General features: G+C 26.5%; 1 protein-coding gene and 1 non-coding gene across 2 annotated transcripts in view; both read left to right on the top strand.

Moving 5' to 3' along the window:
- Window positions 1-15,619, top strand: part of LOC111284351 (uncharacterized) — a 49,835-nt gene that overhangs the window by 22,417 nt on the left and 11,799 nt on the right. The gene's annotated exons all lie outside the window — the stretch shown is intronic.
- Window positions 8,808-8,914, top strand: LOC149518477 (small nucleolar RNA R71). The gene has a single exon (XR_016343398.1). It is a non-coding gene; the product is annotated as a small nucleolar RNA R71 (small nucleolar RNA).

Raw genomic sequence — 15,619 nt, 5'->3', positions numbered from 1 at the left:
TTGTAAATAAGTGCAATAAAAAGTTATTATTAAAAAATTATAAATTTTAAAATTAAAAAAAATCATAAATTTTAAAATTAAAAGAGTTACTATTCTTAAAGAAAGAATAATATATATCAAGACCCTAATTAAATTAAAGATAAACTAGCAATTATAATTTTTTATAAATTTAAAATTTATCATTTTTTTAATAAATATTTTTGTATCAATTATTAAATTTTATAATACTTTTAATTAAACTAAACTCTTTAAAGAAGTCTCTTTATTTATTTATTATGATAGGTTTCTCCAATTACCATATCAGATTTTGAAAAAATTGTATAGTATTCAGTAATATTACTTATACTGTCTTTTTATTCATAAGCATGCAATGTTATCAAGAAAATTCAACTTCTAGTTAGTTCTAATTCTTCCAACACCCTTACTATTAGTTCTTGAATTTGTATGTGGCCGAGGATATGGCAATGGTAATTTTGTAGTATTTTGACAAAATTGTGTAGTATTCAATAATATTACTTAGACAGTTTTAAGGAGTTCCAACTCTTATATGTTGATTAAACTTGATAATACTTTCATCACCCTTCGTAACATCAAAAGATAAACTATTTAATTAAAACATCATAAGATTTTATTTTTTCTCTAAAATGAAAATAGTAAAAGTACTTTTTTATTAATTTTAAAATGTATGCCTTTTTCTAATAATAACTTTTTTCATTATACTAATTTATAAATAAATTGAACAAAATTCTTTTTTTGTAATTTTTTTGTACATTTTCACTTTTCCATTTTCGAAAATGCATTTTTAAGAAGTGTTATAACTTTTCAAAAATGCATTTTTTATAAGTATTATGACTTTTCGAAAATGATGAATATCCAAAAACATATAAGAGTATTTAAGAAATTTCACTTATGAAAAATTTTCAAAAAAAAAAGTAGGGTGCATTTAGAACTCATCAAAAATTTATGTCCTTTTTTAGTTTATTCAGGGAGTTTGTGTATTTCACCCACGAAATAAATTACATAAACCATTTAATCTCTAATTGTGAAAAAAGATTTTTGCCTTTACACTTTAAAATATGGAAGAATTTCTTTGAGGGTGAATCTCAGCAAATGGCCTTTAAAGAAATAAATTACTTGGCTAATCCACATGTATTGATACTAGTAGACCTACTAATTTAAAATATGATATAATAATATGAAATGAAAATGATATAAAATAAAAACACAAAGGTGACACGGTTTAAAATTTTAATAAAAATTATATATGAGTTTAATAAGACTAAAAAAAATATATTTCGTATTTTTGTATCGAGACAAATTGTCATATGCAATTATCGTATAAAATATAATATGAATATATGAATTATCAATATTTTAAAAAATATAAATACACAAATTTTTAAATTTAATTGATAGCTCCAATGGAAAGGAAAAACTTTGAAGTTGTACGTAGTAGCCACATCACATATTTAGGTAGCCTTTTGGCCCTTGATGAAGAGAATGGCAAAGAAAAAGCAATGTGTTTTCTAAGTAGAACCTTAATGATGTTGAGAGGAGATATTCTTCTATGGAAAAACTTTGTTTAACATTATATTTTGCTTGTCCGAAGCTTAGTTATTATATTATTTCTGTAAGACTTGTATTAAATACATGTTGAGTAGTACTACTTATGCAAATTAACTTTCTTTTTGGTGATAATGATGAATTTTTATTTTATTTTACTAATTATATTGTTAGTTTAAAATTTAAATTAATTTTCTTTGTAGTTTACATATTTGAGGTATTAATTAATTACCATTTTTGTTTTTTTTGAAATGACAAAAACATAGATTTTTGTTCATAAATTTTTAAATTACCATATTAAATTAATTTTTATATATTACAATTTCATATTCAATAATTAGATTTTTTTTTGTTTGAATCGGGTTGCACTAAGAAGTTAATGAAATATATGTTTACATTTGTTTTATATGGCAAGTAAGAGTTCTTTAATCAATTTATACAAAAAACAATGATAAATTTTTCAAAACAAAAATCATTTTTTCATTTTTGTTTTTAGTTGTCATGATTTATTGGTTTTGAAGTTCAACAGGGTATTTGAGTTTAAAATATTACCAATTAATCTCTCTAATTGGTTCGCATGTTTTCAATTAACAATATGCCTTTATATTGACATGCTCAATAAATTGTTTTTCCATACTTTTTCCTACTTTAAATTTTTAGCGAAAATTTTTACTTTATACCTAAGAATTTTTTTAATATGAAATTTCTCAATTTCATGTAAATTGAATCTCTTTAGTATTAAAGGGCATAAAACTCCATTATTAAATAAATTATTAATTAAAATTTAACTTAATTATGTTATATAATTATAATTTAAAATTATATTAATAGTACATATTTAACTATATATGTTCACATACAACATATTGGAATATGTGTCGAATTAAATGAACTCAAACCTATTAGTACATCTATATTCATATTATCTAATTCTTAATATGAGTTGAGTTAAAATTCTATTATTGATATAATTTCACAAAAGTGATATTAAAGACCTATTCTGAGAGTTTATTTGATGTTTTTTTATAAGAATGTTGTTGGAGTAAAACTATTCTAAAAGTGTTGTAAAGAGAAGCTAAAATAGCATTGGTAATTTTAATACAGAATGCCGTAGAATGTTGAAAAAACTATTTAATAGTATTTATGTATGCTTTTAATAAAAATAAAATAATCAACTTTATTAACAAATTAAATTACAAGTTTTTAGATAAAAAAACAAATAAATAGATATTTTTATTAATTATAATAAAAACAAATGAATTCAATAGAAAAATTAACAAATTACAAAATAATGTGGAATAATATAATCTACTTATAATTTTGTGAATTGAGAATATAAAAATTTTTTATTTGCACTTCATGAAGAAGTTTCAAATTATAACTTCATCTAAAAAGTTCAAATTTGTCTCTTGCTTAAGCTAAAATTCTTAAAATTTTAAGAGCCAAATGCTTGGCTTTTATTTTTGGAGTAGATATACTCTTTTATAAGTTGGGCCAAATACTCACTAAATAGAATTGAGATATGTGCCACATAAATTGGCACATATATACTTGTCAAATTTAATAGCAAGGATTAATCTTAGTTACTCTAATAAAAAATTTTCTTTTCTAAACCCTCTTTTGCCTATTCCTTGATAACTTCTACCTATATACTTGTCAAATTTAATAACAAGGATTAATCCTAATTACTCTAATAAAAAGTTTTCTTTTCCAAACTCTCTCTTGCCTATTCCTTGATAACTTCTACCTAAAACTCTAAGAATTGGAGTGTAAAAATTTGTGAACTTTAGTAGCTTGAAGGTTTATAAAACAAGTATTGATAAATTGATCTTAACAATTCATATTAGTATTGCAATAGATAATCCTATATCATACTTATATTCATATAGCACATGGCAAAAAATAATAGTTAGTACAAAAGTATTATTATTTATTAAAACTTAATAACTCCAAATCCAAAGATAGCTTGGGTATTAATTTCAATTGCTAATTCTATCAATTTAAAATTTTATTTATACTTTGAATTATTGTTCTAATCACATAGAGATTGAATTTAATAATAACAAGCATTTAGGTGGAAGATTTTTAATTCAGTAACCAAATCATAAATTTCAAGTCAATCCATTTCATTTCAACCAAATGCTAAATCACTAAAACAAGTTCTTTTCTGGGATAAAAGAATTTTTAACTTAAAATAAAGAAAATGATTATAGATGTTGAGATTCGATTGTATATCTATTAAATGCTACCTCTTAAAAGTGATTATATTAATCAATCATCTTCAACTCTAGATTTAACTACTTAAACAAGTTAGAAACTCATTCTTATTGTCTCAAGCTTAAGAACAAAGTGCAAAGAAAGCCCAAGCCTGGCTCGAACTTGAAATGCAACCCAATCAACAACTTTCACTTAACCCATGATTGCTTCTTTTTATGATACTGCAAGTGCACGGGTCATTATTAAGTAATAAAGTGGAAGCAAAGTTGTCAATCCCACAAGGATTGTATAATCGTGCTAGATCAAGTACTGAAAATATGCCTTTCAACTATATATCTAGATGGTCAAACGTTTGAGTGTGGAAAAGAACAAAACTAGACTTAATAATGTAAAAGCCGAAAGGACCAAGCTAAACAAAATAAGGATCTTGCTAGCTATAGTATGGCTGAATGCAGCCAAAATAAAAGAGAAACGATTTGCAATAAATTAAATTTCAAAGTTAATAAAATTGAAAACTTTGGAAGGGAAATTTGGAATAGTCAAATGTTCTTAACAGAAAGTGAAATGATTGCAAAGTTTCGAAGTAAAACCAAATGCTTAAGATGAAGAATGGTGATGGTCGAATGTGCTTAAAAAGAAATAAGAGTGCTTGCAAGATTTAAAAAGTAAATAAAACAAATTGCTTTTGAAAGAGTTAAAAGTGAACCAAAACCAGACCAATAAACAAGCCATAAGAAAATGAATGGCAAAACTAAAGAAAATAGTTTGTTTGGATTAAAAAAATAAAAGAGAGTTGTTGTAAATATAAAAGAAACTTAACATTAGATTAAAATAAGAGAACAAAAGAAAAGGCTAAGCTATCACCTTAGCCAAATGAAAAAAAAAATAACTAAAATAAAACTAAACTAAGAGAAACTAAAAGGTGGATTCGGTGATGGAAGATTGGAAGAGGAAAGAAGCATTAGGTCTCTTTTCAATAAGGAATACATGGCCTATTTATAGTATGAGTTTTGGCCAATGGGAGATGAATCTAGACACTATTGTCTTTGACAGGTAATCAATTGCAATTCCACTGATTAAAGAATTATCCTGGATGTGATTGATCCCAATTCTACTCTTGCCTTCAATACCTTTGCCATCCAAAATTTGAATTCCAAAAAAGGCTTTCAATTAACCATTAGTAAATTAGCATTCATGACCTAATTTCCTTGATTTACATAAGTCATAAGATTCTTAAGGAAATCTAATAATTCACTCATTGCGTTTAATCTATTGTTGTCCATAATTTCCAATCCAAGAAAGCATTTGGTCAACTATTAAAATTCATGATTTGTGTGATTTAGCAAATCATCATTAAAATGCCATATCTCTTTAATTTTGCTTAAATCATAGAATTCATTAGGAGATCACATAAATCACTCTTGCATTCATTCTAGCAAATTGCTGAATATCCTTTGCATCTTCTAGTGCTCTTGGTTTGGCTTCTTGATGGGCTAGACTTGCGTGCCAACTTTGGATCACATATTTGCAAGCTTTTCTTCACTTTGCCACTTTTGCATGGTTATATGGGACTTAGTGTTGATGTTCAAAGTACTCAATTTCTTCATGCAAACCTAAAAATTAACAAGTTACTTCATTATTAACCAAAAATCATGAAAAATTTTAAAATTTTAACTCTCAAACAATATATAAATATTTATAAATCCTAAGGTTATCACACCTTTACACTTATCTTTTTAGTTATCTTCAAGCAAAATCCTCAAGTTATTAGTGCCAACAATCATATAGATGCACTCATAATCAAAATTTCATAAGTTATCACTTATGTACAATGATTTAATATCAAGATAGCTATGAACATGGTTAGACACAAAATTTAATCATAAGTACTTACTACTTTCAAACATGTGAAATCAAACTATCTCTAATCCATGCTTGTAATCTATGCAAATATATATATATGTAAACCATGCCATCATAAAATGATCAGAGATAAAGCATACTTCACATGTTTTCTTTCCCCAATCCATCTCCACTAATGTAGGCTTATGTACTTGACTCAAAATTAATAGGTCTTTGTTGGCTTGTAATGTAAGGCTTGGGTTAAGGTAGGAAAAAAGAAATTTTAAGCTTAGAACCCTTTGTTTACTCAAACTTGGACTTGAGAATTTTGACAAGACTTGAGGCATTTATTCTTTTTTTTTTCTTTCACATAGCCATCTTCAACTTTGTCATTTTTTTTCTTTTTCATTACCCATTTTGGCTTTTTTTTTTTCTTCCTTGTACATTCCTACCTCCCTAATGTAGCTTGTTCTCTTTTCTTATCTCTAACATACATAAGCAATGTGGTTTAGGTAAGAAAAAGGAGGTAATTCATGAAAAAAAGGCTTGAACTTATTTGATATGGGTAAATAAACAAGAAAAAGAATTTATTAGGCTTAAATTAAAAGTACTAAGGATGATTTTTTTCATAGGTGGGCTTGAAAAAGGCTCAAACAATCCAAGAATGGCCTAAATCATATCTTGAATCATGTATAGCCTTAGATTTCACCACAAGGGTGAGTAGGTAAATTTTAAAGTTATACCTATACCTTAATTATTTATGTAATTTTATAATAACATGACTTTTTACAAAGATTCATGCATGTCAAAGATTAAGATGACAATTCGTAATCTCACAAATAGCATACTCATGATTTCACTTCGTGTTTTCACTATATTCATACTTGTCTCAAGATCATACATAAGTCATATATGATAATTTTGAAAGATTAACTACGATTGCAACATGATGATTAAAGGCATATCAACTTGGTTTGAAAACAAATATTTTAAAATAACATTTTTTCCATGCAAAAGACTTTAGCACACAAGTTTCCTTCCCTCACACTTGAATTGCATAATAGATCAAAACAATCAAAAGTTTAAGATCAAGGAAAACTCCCCTATCTTTGTTTCATTAAGGCTGAATAGGTTGGGCTCCATTATTCATCCTTTTTCCATATTTATTCTTAAAACAAAACAAAATAAACAAAGCAAACAAAGTAAGCTCAAGGTAAACATTTTCTAACAAAATAACTAAACCATCAACACTTAAAATAAAATTTGGATTGCCTTTCAAGCAGCACTAGCTTTGGTCAAGCTAGATCAAACCTAAAGATTTAGAGACTATTATCCTTTTGGTGGGATCTTTCAATTGTTGTTTCCTTCTTATAGGTATCACATAAATATAACTGGATTTGGTTAGGTTTTTCCTTCTCATACGTATCACATAGACAAAATAAGTTTTTTGGACTTGGGCTTTTTATGCATGCCATATGAGGTTTTGGAGTTTTATTGGTTGGACTAGTGAGCTTCCTATAAGTTGATTTTTCCTTCTCCTCTATGCTATACATTCCTTACAGTGCTAATTCTTTCCTAAATGCATTGTCAACAATTCTTAAAAGTTATCCTTTTATATCTAAATCTTAATGTTACTTTAAAGTTGTGATCATCTATTAAAACTCTTATAGTTAATAAAGAGGGTCTATCTAGTAGAATGGGAGTTTCATTGTCAACCATGTCAAGTACTACAAAATCAACTGGGAAAGCAAACTTACCCATTTTTAAGAAAACATTTTCTAACATTTTTTAAAGTTGCTTTGTGGACCGATCAGTAAATCTAATGCCAAAAGTTAGAGGTATCAACGCCCCACCTTCTAGCAATACAAAAATGGTCATAAGCATTAGATTTGCACTTGATCCTAAATCACATAAAGCTTCATTAAATTTTGAAAGACCAATTGAACAAGGAATGCAAAAACTCCCTGGATCATTAACTTGGTTGGCAAAATTTATTGAAATGGTGGATTACATTCACGATAAAAAGTGGCTCCTTTTAACTCTTTGAATGGCTCATTTCATTTAGGATTTGGGGTCAATTGAGCTACTTTCATTGTCCTTTTGATTGTGGACAACCTTAGAGTTAAGTCATTCTTTTTGCTTTTTGACTTTCTTTTTATTCTTCCATTGTAGGATCCAAACTTTTTAAAATAATTTTTCCCACTTATAATAACTCTTTTATGTTAGCTTTTTCCTCCTTATCTCTTTTTCATGTAACTCTTTTCCTTGCAAGTCTTCCTCTTTAAGGCCCTTTTCAAACTTTTTTTTAGGATCTTCTTCAAAACTCTTCTTTAATAAATAACTCTTCTTAGGTTTTCATAAATTCAGACCAGTTTACCTCTATTAGGTCCTCTTTTAAGTCATCATCCGATAAATAAATAGGTTCCCCACTCAACAATATTGCATTGCACACTTACTTTTCTTTACTTTTTGGGGTTCAACTCAATGTTGCTTGTTAGAATTCCTACTGGCTGATTTGCTAAGGCATTTGTTAATTCGCCTATTTTGGATATCTAAAATTTTTATGGAGGCTGCTTGACTTTGAATGGTGTTTTGTTGGGCTTGTAACATATGTGAAAATATTTCTTCAAGGTTGATCATTTTCTTTTAGGATGAATTATAGGTGGGTTGTTTTTGGCAAAATTTTGGGTGTTGGTTATTGGGGTGGCTATTTTGGGTATGGCTCCAAGAAAAATTTAGGTGATTCTTCCATTTGGGATTCTAGGTGTTGTTGTAAAGGTTATGAGAGGGTTTTGTTTGGTTTACAAATTGCATAGTCTCAACCTTAAATGGACACCTATCAAAAGAGTGAAGGCCTTCATAAATTTTGCATATCAAGAATGGATTGTGCATGGCTTAGACAAAGGCAATATATGATTAGGTTTTTAAGGCTTCTTACTTTTTGGTCAATATAGCAAGTTGGGCTATGATAATGCATAGGGTATCTACCTCAAATGCATCGACTGCTTTCTTATGGACTTTTCTTTTAGCTCTTCATTGCTAGTTGTTGGTTGCCATTTCCTTAGTTAGCTCATGAGCCTCTTCGATATTTATTCATAATGGCACCTTCAACTACAAAATCAATGGTGGTTCTTGTGGAATAAGTAAGTCCATTATAGAAGATCTAGACTTGCAACCGCTATGGTAGTCTATGGTGCAAGCATTTGCAAAGCATTTTTTTATACCTTTCCTAAGCATCATATAAAGTTTCACCATCATATTGCTGGAATATAGTGATCTTGCTTCTCAGTTTTATGGTTTTTACTAGTGGAGAAAACTTTGTAGGGAACTTCTAAACTAGATTCTCTTACATTTTGGTGGAGCTAAAAGGTAATGATGATAGCCAACTTTTGGCTTTGTCCTTCAAAGAGAAAATAAATAGTCTTAGTCTAATTGCATCACCTGATACTCCATTGTACTTAAAAGTATCACATAATTCTAAAAAACTAAAAAGATCAAGGTTAGGGTCATCGTAGGGTAATCTTCTAAATTGCACTGGTCTTTAGACCATTTGGGTGATAGATAGCTTCATCTCAAAATTATTGGCTTGAATTGCAGACCACCTAATTGATGGTTAGAAACCTTCAGGGTCAGGGATGGCATAGTCCCTTAGTGTCATTTATCCTTCATTTGTTGTATTGGCCATGGGAATGGTTGCTTGTTTATGCCTAAATCTTTTAAATGTTCTTTCAATCTCATTTTCTAATGGAGCTAATTCACCACTTCTTGCACTATGCATGCAAAAAAAGAAACGATAAATAAATTAAAGCAAATACAAATAAAAAGAAATCTATATTACAAATTTGAAAGGAAAGTTATCAATATTGGTTTTTAGCATTGTGATAGTCCCTGGCATTGGTGTAAAAACTTGATTTCCCCTTTTAATAAGGTTGTAAGTGCATAGGCTGCTATCAAGTAATAAAGAGAAATTAAAGTTGTCAATCCTACGAAGACTATATAATGGTGCTAGATCAAGTACTGAAAGTATGTCTGCCTTTTAACTCTATATCTAGATGGCTGAATGTTTGGAGTTAGAAAAAGACCAAATAAGACTTAAAAATGTAAAGGCTGATAGGATGCAGTAAACAAAATAAGGATCTTGCTAGCTATAGTATGGCTGAATGCAACCAAAATAAAAGAGAAAAGATTTGCAATAAATTAAATTTAGAAGTTAATAAAACTAAAAACTTTGGAAGGGAAATTTGGAATAGCCAAATGTTCTTAATAGAAAGTGAAATGATTGCAAAGTTTGGAAGTAAAATCGAACACTTAAGATGAAGAATGGTGATGGTCAAATGTGCTTGAAAAGAAATACGACGGCTTGCAAGATTCAAAATGTAAATAAAACATATTGCTTTTAAAAGAGTTGAAAGTGAACCAAAACTAGACCGATCAACAAGCCATAAGAAAGTGAACAACAATACTAAAGAAAATAGTTTGCTTGCATTAAACAAATAAAAGGGAGCTATCGTAAATGTAAAAGAAACTTAACATTAAAAAAAAAATAAGAAAACAAAAGAAAAGGCTAAGTTGTCACCTTAGCCAAATAAAAAAAAAAACTAACTAAAAGAAAACTAAACTCATAGAAATTAAAAAGGGGATTTGGTGATGGAAGATTTGATGAGGAAGAGGGGTTAGGTCCTTTTTACAAGAAGAGTACATAACCTATTTATAGTGTGAGTTTTGGCCAATGGGTGATGAATCTGGACACTATTGTCTTTAGTAGGTAATCAATTGCAATTCCATTGATTAAGGGATTATCAATGAATGTGATTGATCCTAATTCTACTACTGCCTTCAATACCTAAAGGTTTTTGATCAACCATTAGCAAATCAACATTCAAGACCTAATTTTCTTTATTTGCATAAATCATGAGATTCTTAAGGAAATCTAATAATTCACTCTTTGTATTTAATCCATTGTTAGCCATAATTTGCAATCCAAGAAAGCATTCAATCAACTATTAAAATCCATGATTTGTGTGATTTAGCAAATCATCATTACAATGCCATATCTTCTTGATTTTACATAAATCATGGATTTTATTAAGAGATCACACAAATCGCTCCTACATTTATTCTAGCAAATGGCCAAATATCATTTGCAACTTCAAGTGCTCTTGATTTGGCTTCTAGATGGGCTAGACTTCATGTTAACTTTGGATCACATCATTGCATGCTTCGCCTCACTTTGCCACCTTTGCATGATTTGCTAGGAACTTGGTGTTGGTATTCAAAGTACTCCATTTCTTCATGCAAACCTAAAAATCAACAATTTATTTCATTATTGAGCAAAAATCATGAAAATTTTCAAAATTTTAACTCTCAAATGAAATGTAAATATCTATAAATCTTAAAGTTATCAACCCACTTTCAAAGCAAATTTACATTTTTTTTCTCACGATTTGTTTATTTCTTAAGAAAGTACGAATTGTTTTGTTCACAATTTTATATTTTATTATTTGCTATTGTAAATTACTCTGATGCCATGCATGATAATTTTTTTTCCAAAAGGATGATTAGGAGGATATTAATAATAGGATGAAAAACAATTCAAAAATTTCTTTCTCATTTATGTTATCTTTTTTGCGCTTAAAATAATTTTAGGCCATGTTTGAAAGTAATTGCACCTCCTGTTAAAAGGCAATTGTTATAAAAAAAATGTATGAACTACAATAACCACCCATTTGGGTGTCTATGGTGTTGCATGGTTGGTGGCTTTTAGTTACCGGCCTATTTTGGTGCACTGGGTCAATTTTTTTGTCATTTTTGCCTTTAAAATAATATTTTAATTGTAAAAATATTCCTTCAAAATAATTTCACATTTTCATTTTTTTTATTTTAAATTTTTATTTAAAAATAATAAAATCATTTTATTAACTTAATACAATAAAAATATTACTTAATATATTATGATTTTTATTAACATTTAATGTTTTTAATTATTTATTACCAAAATTATTATTTGATATAAAAATAATTTAATAATTTTTAATTATTAATTAATTTTATAATTTTTAAATAATTTTAATTTTTTATTACATATAATTTTTAATCTAATCTCTTTAATGACTATTTACTATTCTCACCATAACTCACCTTACTTTTATTACTGCTTTTGTATATAAACATATATCTCATTAATTTTAATCTTACCACTACAATAATTAATCTCACATCTATTTTTGTTTTCAATCTCATTTGAACTAATGTCATTGCTCATCTAAATTGACACTCAATCAAAATGTTACTATTTAATTTATAATTTTATTTTACTCTTTTAAATTATAGCATAATTATTTAAAAGGATACCCTCTAAATAAACATTGACAATGATTCAATGATAAATATTATATAATAATAGGTAATTTTTTGTGCTTCATCTTGGGAGCATAATATAATTAATAAATAATTAAAGTTAACATAAAGATAATTATTTCATTTACTTAAAATAATTAATTTAAATTACTAGTTTTTTTATTTTTATCTATAAGTTTTAATGAGAGTAAAATTTTTTATTTAAATTTTTATTTTTGGAAATATTTAATTTTTATATCTTAATATATAATCATATATTTACTAATTATAAATATATATATATATATATTAATACAATCATATATCATTCCCTTATAAATTCTTTTATTATTTTTATTTTTACCCACTTCTTTTAATATTTTTTATTTCTTCCAATTTTATTTTTTCTAAGTTCATGTTTTTTTTTATTTTTGTTCATTTTTTAATTTGAAAATAAATGTAAATCTTTGATATTGAAATTTTTATCTAAATTCTAACATTCTAACAAAATTTAGAAAAAAAATGTTGTTAGCCTATAATTGATTTTTATTTTGTAATGTCCAAAATATTAAACTAAATAAGCTTCATTAAGATTTTGAAAATGATTTATTTAGCATATATTCTTAAATTATATTATTTTTAGTATTAGATAAATACTAGTGATATTTTAAAAGAAAAAGATTTTGGGAAAAAGTTTTAGATTTTGAAAAGATTTATTTAGTATAAGATTTCTATGATTTATTATTTATACTAAATAGGGGTGTAAACAAATAGTTTTCAACAAATTATTTGTGAACATGTTCTAGTTTTGTTTGTTAATTAAGTTTAACAAACAATCCTGAATAGTATTTTTATATTATTTTATTAAACAAACTAAATACAAACAAATGTTTGTTTGGTTTGTTTATATTCATAAATAAGTTTGTTTAAAACATGTTTATTTATTGTTTGTTTATAATAATATTAACAAAATTATATTTTTATCCTTTTCCCAAATATTATTTTAAAGTTTGTTTATATTCATTTAGGTTTGTTTATGTTTGTTCAAGGTTTGTTTATTTAAATTTGTTTGGTTATAGTTTGTTTATTGTTTATGAACATATTCATTTATATATATGTTCATGAACATATTTGTTTAATATTCATGAACGAGCTCATTTAACTTAATTGAATCAAACACGAACCGAATGCAAAAATCCTACCATTTAAATGAACTGAGCTTGAACGAATAAAGTAATTTTTTTACCAAACACAAACCGAACTTGGGCACATCTAAAAATAAATGAACAATCATAGATATATGTTCATTCGTTCATGTTCAGTTCATTTATAACCCTAGTACTAAATAAAAATTATGTTTTCCAAAATATTATTTGATTTGAAAAATGTTTTTATAATGCTTAAAACATTTATTTATATTATGTATTTCTCAAACCAAAAATACATTTTAAAATTACCTTTTTAAGCTTAAATGAAAGTTCAATTTGGTGTTTTTAATGTGAACTTATTTATCTTGGACTCTATAAAATTTTAATAATATTGATTTTGAGAAATAAATTAACTAGAGAAAGTTGTTTTGTAAGAACAAAGTTGTTCGTTGATTTTGTTTCATTTTTCTATATTAATTCATAAAGTTTAATATTCAAAATTTACATAGTTGAAAAGGTTTTTTAAGTCTACTTTCTAATTGGCCAAACAATATTAAAAATCTAAATTTTTTAAGAAAAAATTTTGAGTTTTTACTAGACACTATACAGGTTATTTAACAACTACATAATGGGTAGTTCTAAAAATTCATTATAATTTTTATACATTGAATCAAATGTTGAGTTTTATATGTATAGAAAGCTCCTTAAGCCTAGTTTCTAAATATTCAAACAAAATATGCTTTGGATTTGTATAAATCAAGATATTATCAAATTCATAAGTAAAGTGCGGAACAAGATTTATTTAAGGACAATTGATGCACTATTTATATAAAATGTCTCTTAAACAAATTTTGTAAAAATTGATTGCCTATGAAAATGGATTCATCCATTTTGTCAAATGATTGATCTTCTATGCAAATGGATTAATCCATTCTAAAAATGATAGATCCCTATAATAATAAATTGATCCATTATCTTGCAACAGTCAAAATTTAAATTAAATTTTAGACCTAATCGCTCCCTTTGTACCTAACAGCTTTTAATGGATATTTTGGAAGGAGAAAAATATGCATTTTCATTTGACAATCTTCCTTAATGGTTGCAAACTCGTTTCTTCTATAAATTGGGTATTTCAGCACACTTGTGAAGTAAGAGAGCAAGCCCCAACAAGGCTTATCTTCATTCTCTTAAGAATTCTAGAGCGTTATAAAGATTAGAGTTTTAATTCTTCCTATTCTTGTAATCAAATTATATTTGTTCTTCATTTATTATTCTTTGTATTTAATTAGGCAAACACTTAACTTGAGTAAGGATATTTAGTTTGCAAAACCACTTGTTTCACATTTGTGACTGTGGGTGCAAGGGGAGCAAAACCTTTAAGTGTATTTGTAAGATTTTAGGAAAAACCATTAAGGGGACATTTGGTTCATGAAATTTGAGATTCCAATAGGCAAAGTGAACCTTGGGAAATTGTCGATTCTTGGTAAAGGGTGATTTTACTTGTTATGGAAATGTTAGATTCTTGTGCTTGGTTTGAGAAATCTCATATTATGTAATAAAGGCTTTTTACTATAATGTCCTTTATTACATGTGAATAATATGTGACAAAACTTAGAACTCGGAATTGTTAATTGTCATGTTTATAGTTACACATTCATTATAATTTTTTATTTTTTATTAATTAATTTATTAAACAAAAAAATAAAGAAGGTTTCATTTTTTTTTCATTATGTTAAAAATAAAGTCGTATATTATGAACAAAAAATAAAAAATATAATAAAGAACTTATAATGACAATGTTTAACAAGTAAAAAATGACCTAATATTGGACAATCATGATGTTTTGGTCAACACAAATGTAGTGTTTGAATATTTCTTAAACCAATCACAATGTTTCAGTCATTATAAATGCAGTCTTTGACAAAGCATAAAGAAACTTGATTTTAACAAACACGACATTTTTGATTTATAAATGTCATAATATTAAACATGCATGACATTTTTTCCATTATAATCGTAGTGTTTGACAAACAATCAAAATATTCTATTTAACAAGCATGATATTTTGGTTTAATAAACAAGTACGACATTTTAGGCATTATAAACACAATATTTGATAAATCATAAAAAATTTTATATAACAAATACGGTGTTTTGGACATTATAAACATAGTGTTTGACAAACCATAAAAATATTTTTATTTAACAAGCATGATGTTTTGGCTGTTATAAACGTAGTGTTTGATAAATCGTAAAAAAAATTTATTTAACAAGGATGACATTTTTTTTATAAACGTTGTAACCTTAGACAAGCATGATGCTTTTGCTATTATAAACACAATGTTTGATAATCTTCATATACTTATTTTCCCCAAATCTATAAACACTCTTGGGTTTGCATTAGTGCATTGTTCTTACATCTAAATGAACCCTAAGTCATTGAATCGCTATCAAATCATGATCGTTGCCACCATTTTATTGTTTTAGGTTACAAATCCTTTTTCGTTGTTTTA

The sequence above is a fragment of the Durio zibethinus genome, chromosome 6 (assembly GCF_047325235.1).
Source record: "Durio zibethinus cultivar Kanyao isolate XHJ-2024 chromosome 6, ASM4732523v1, whole genome shotgun sequence".
NCBI lineage: Eukaryota > Viridiplantae > Streptophyta > Magnoliopsida > Malvales > Malvaceae > Durio > Durio zibethinus.
The sequence above is the reverse complement of the archived record's forward strand: the minus strand, read 5'-3'. Positions and strand labels throughout refer to the sequence as shown.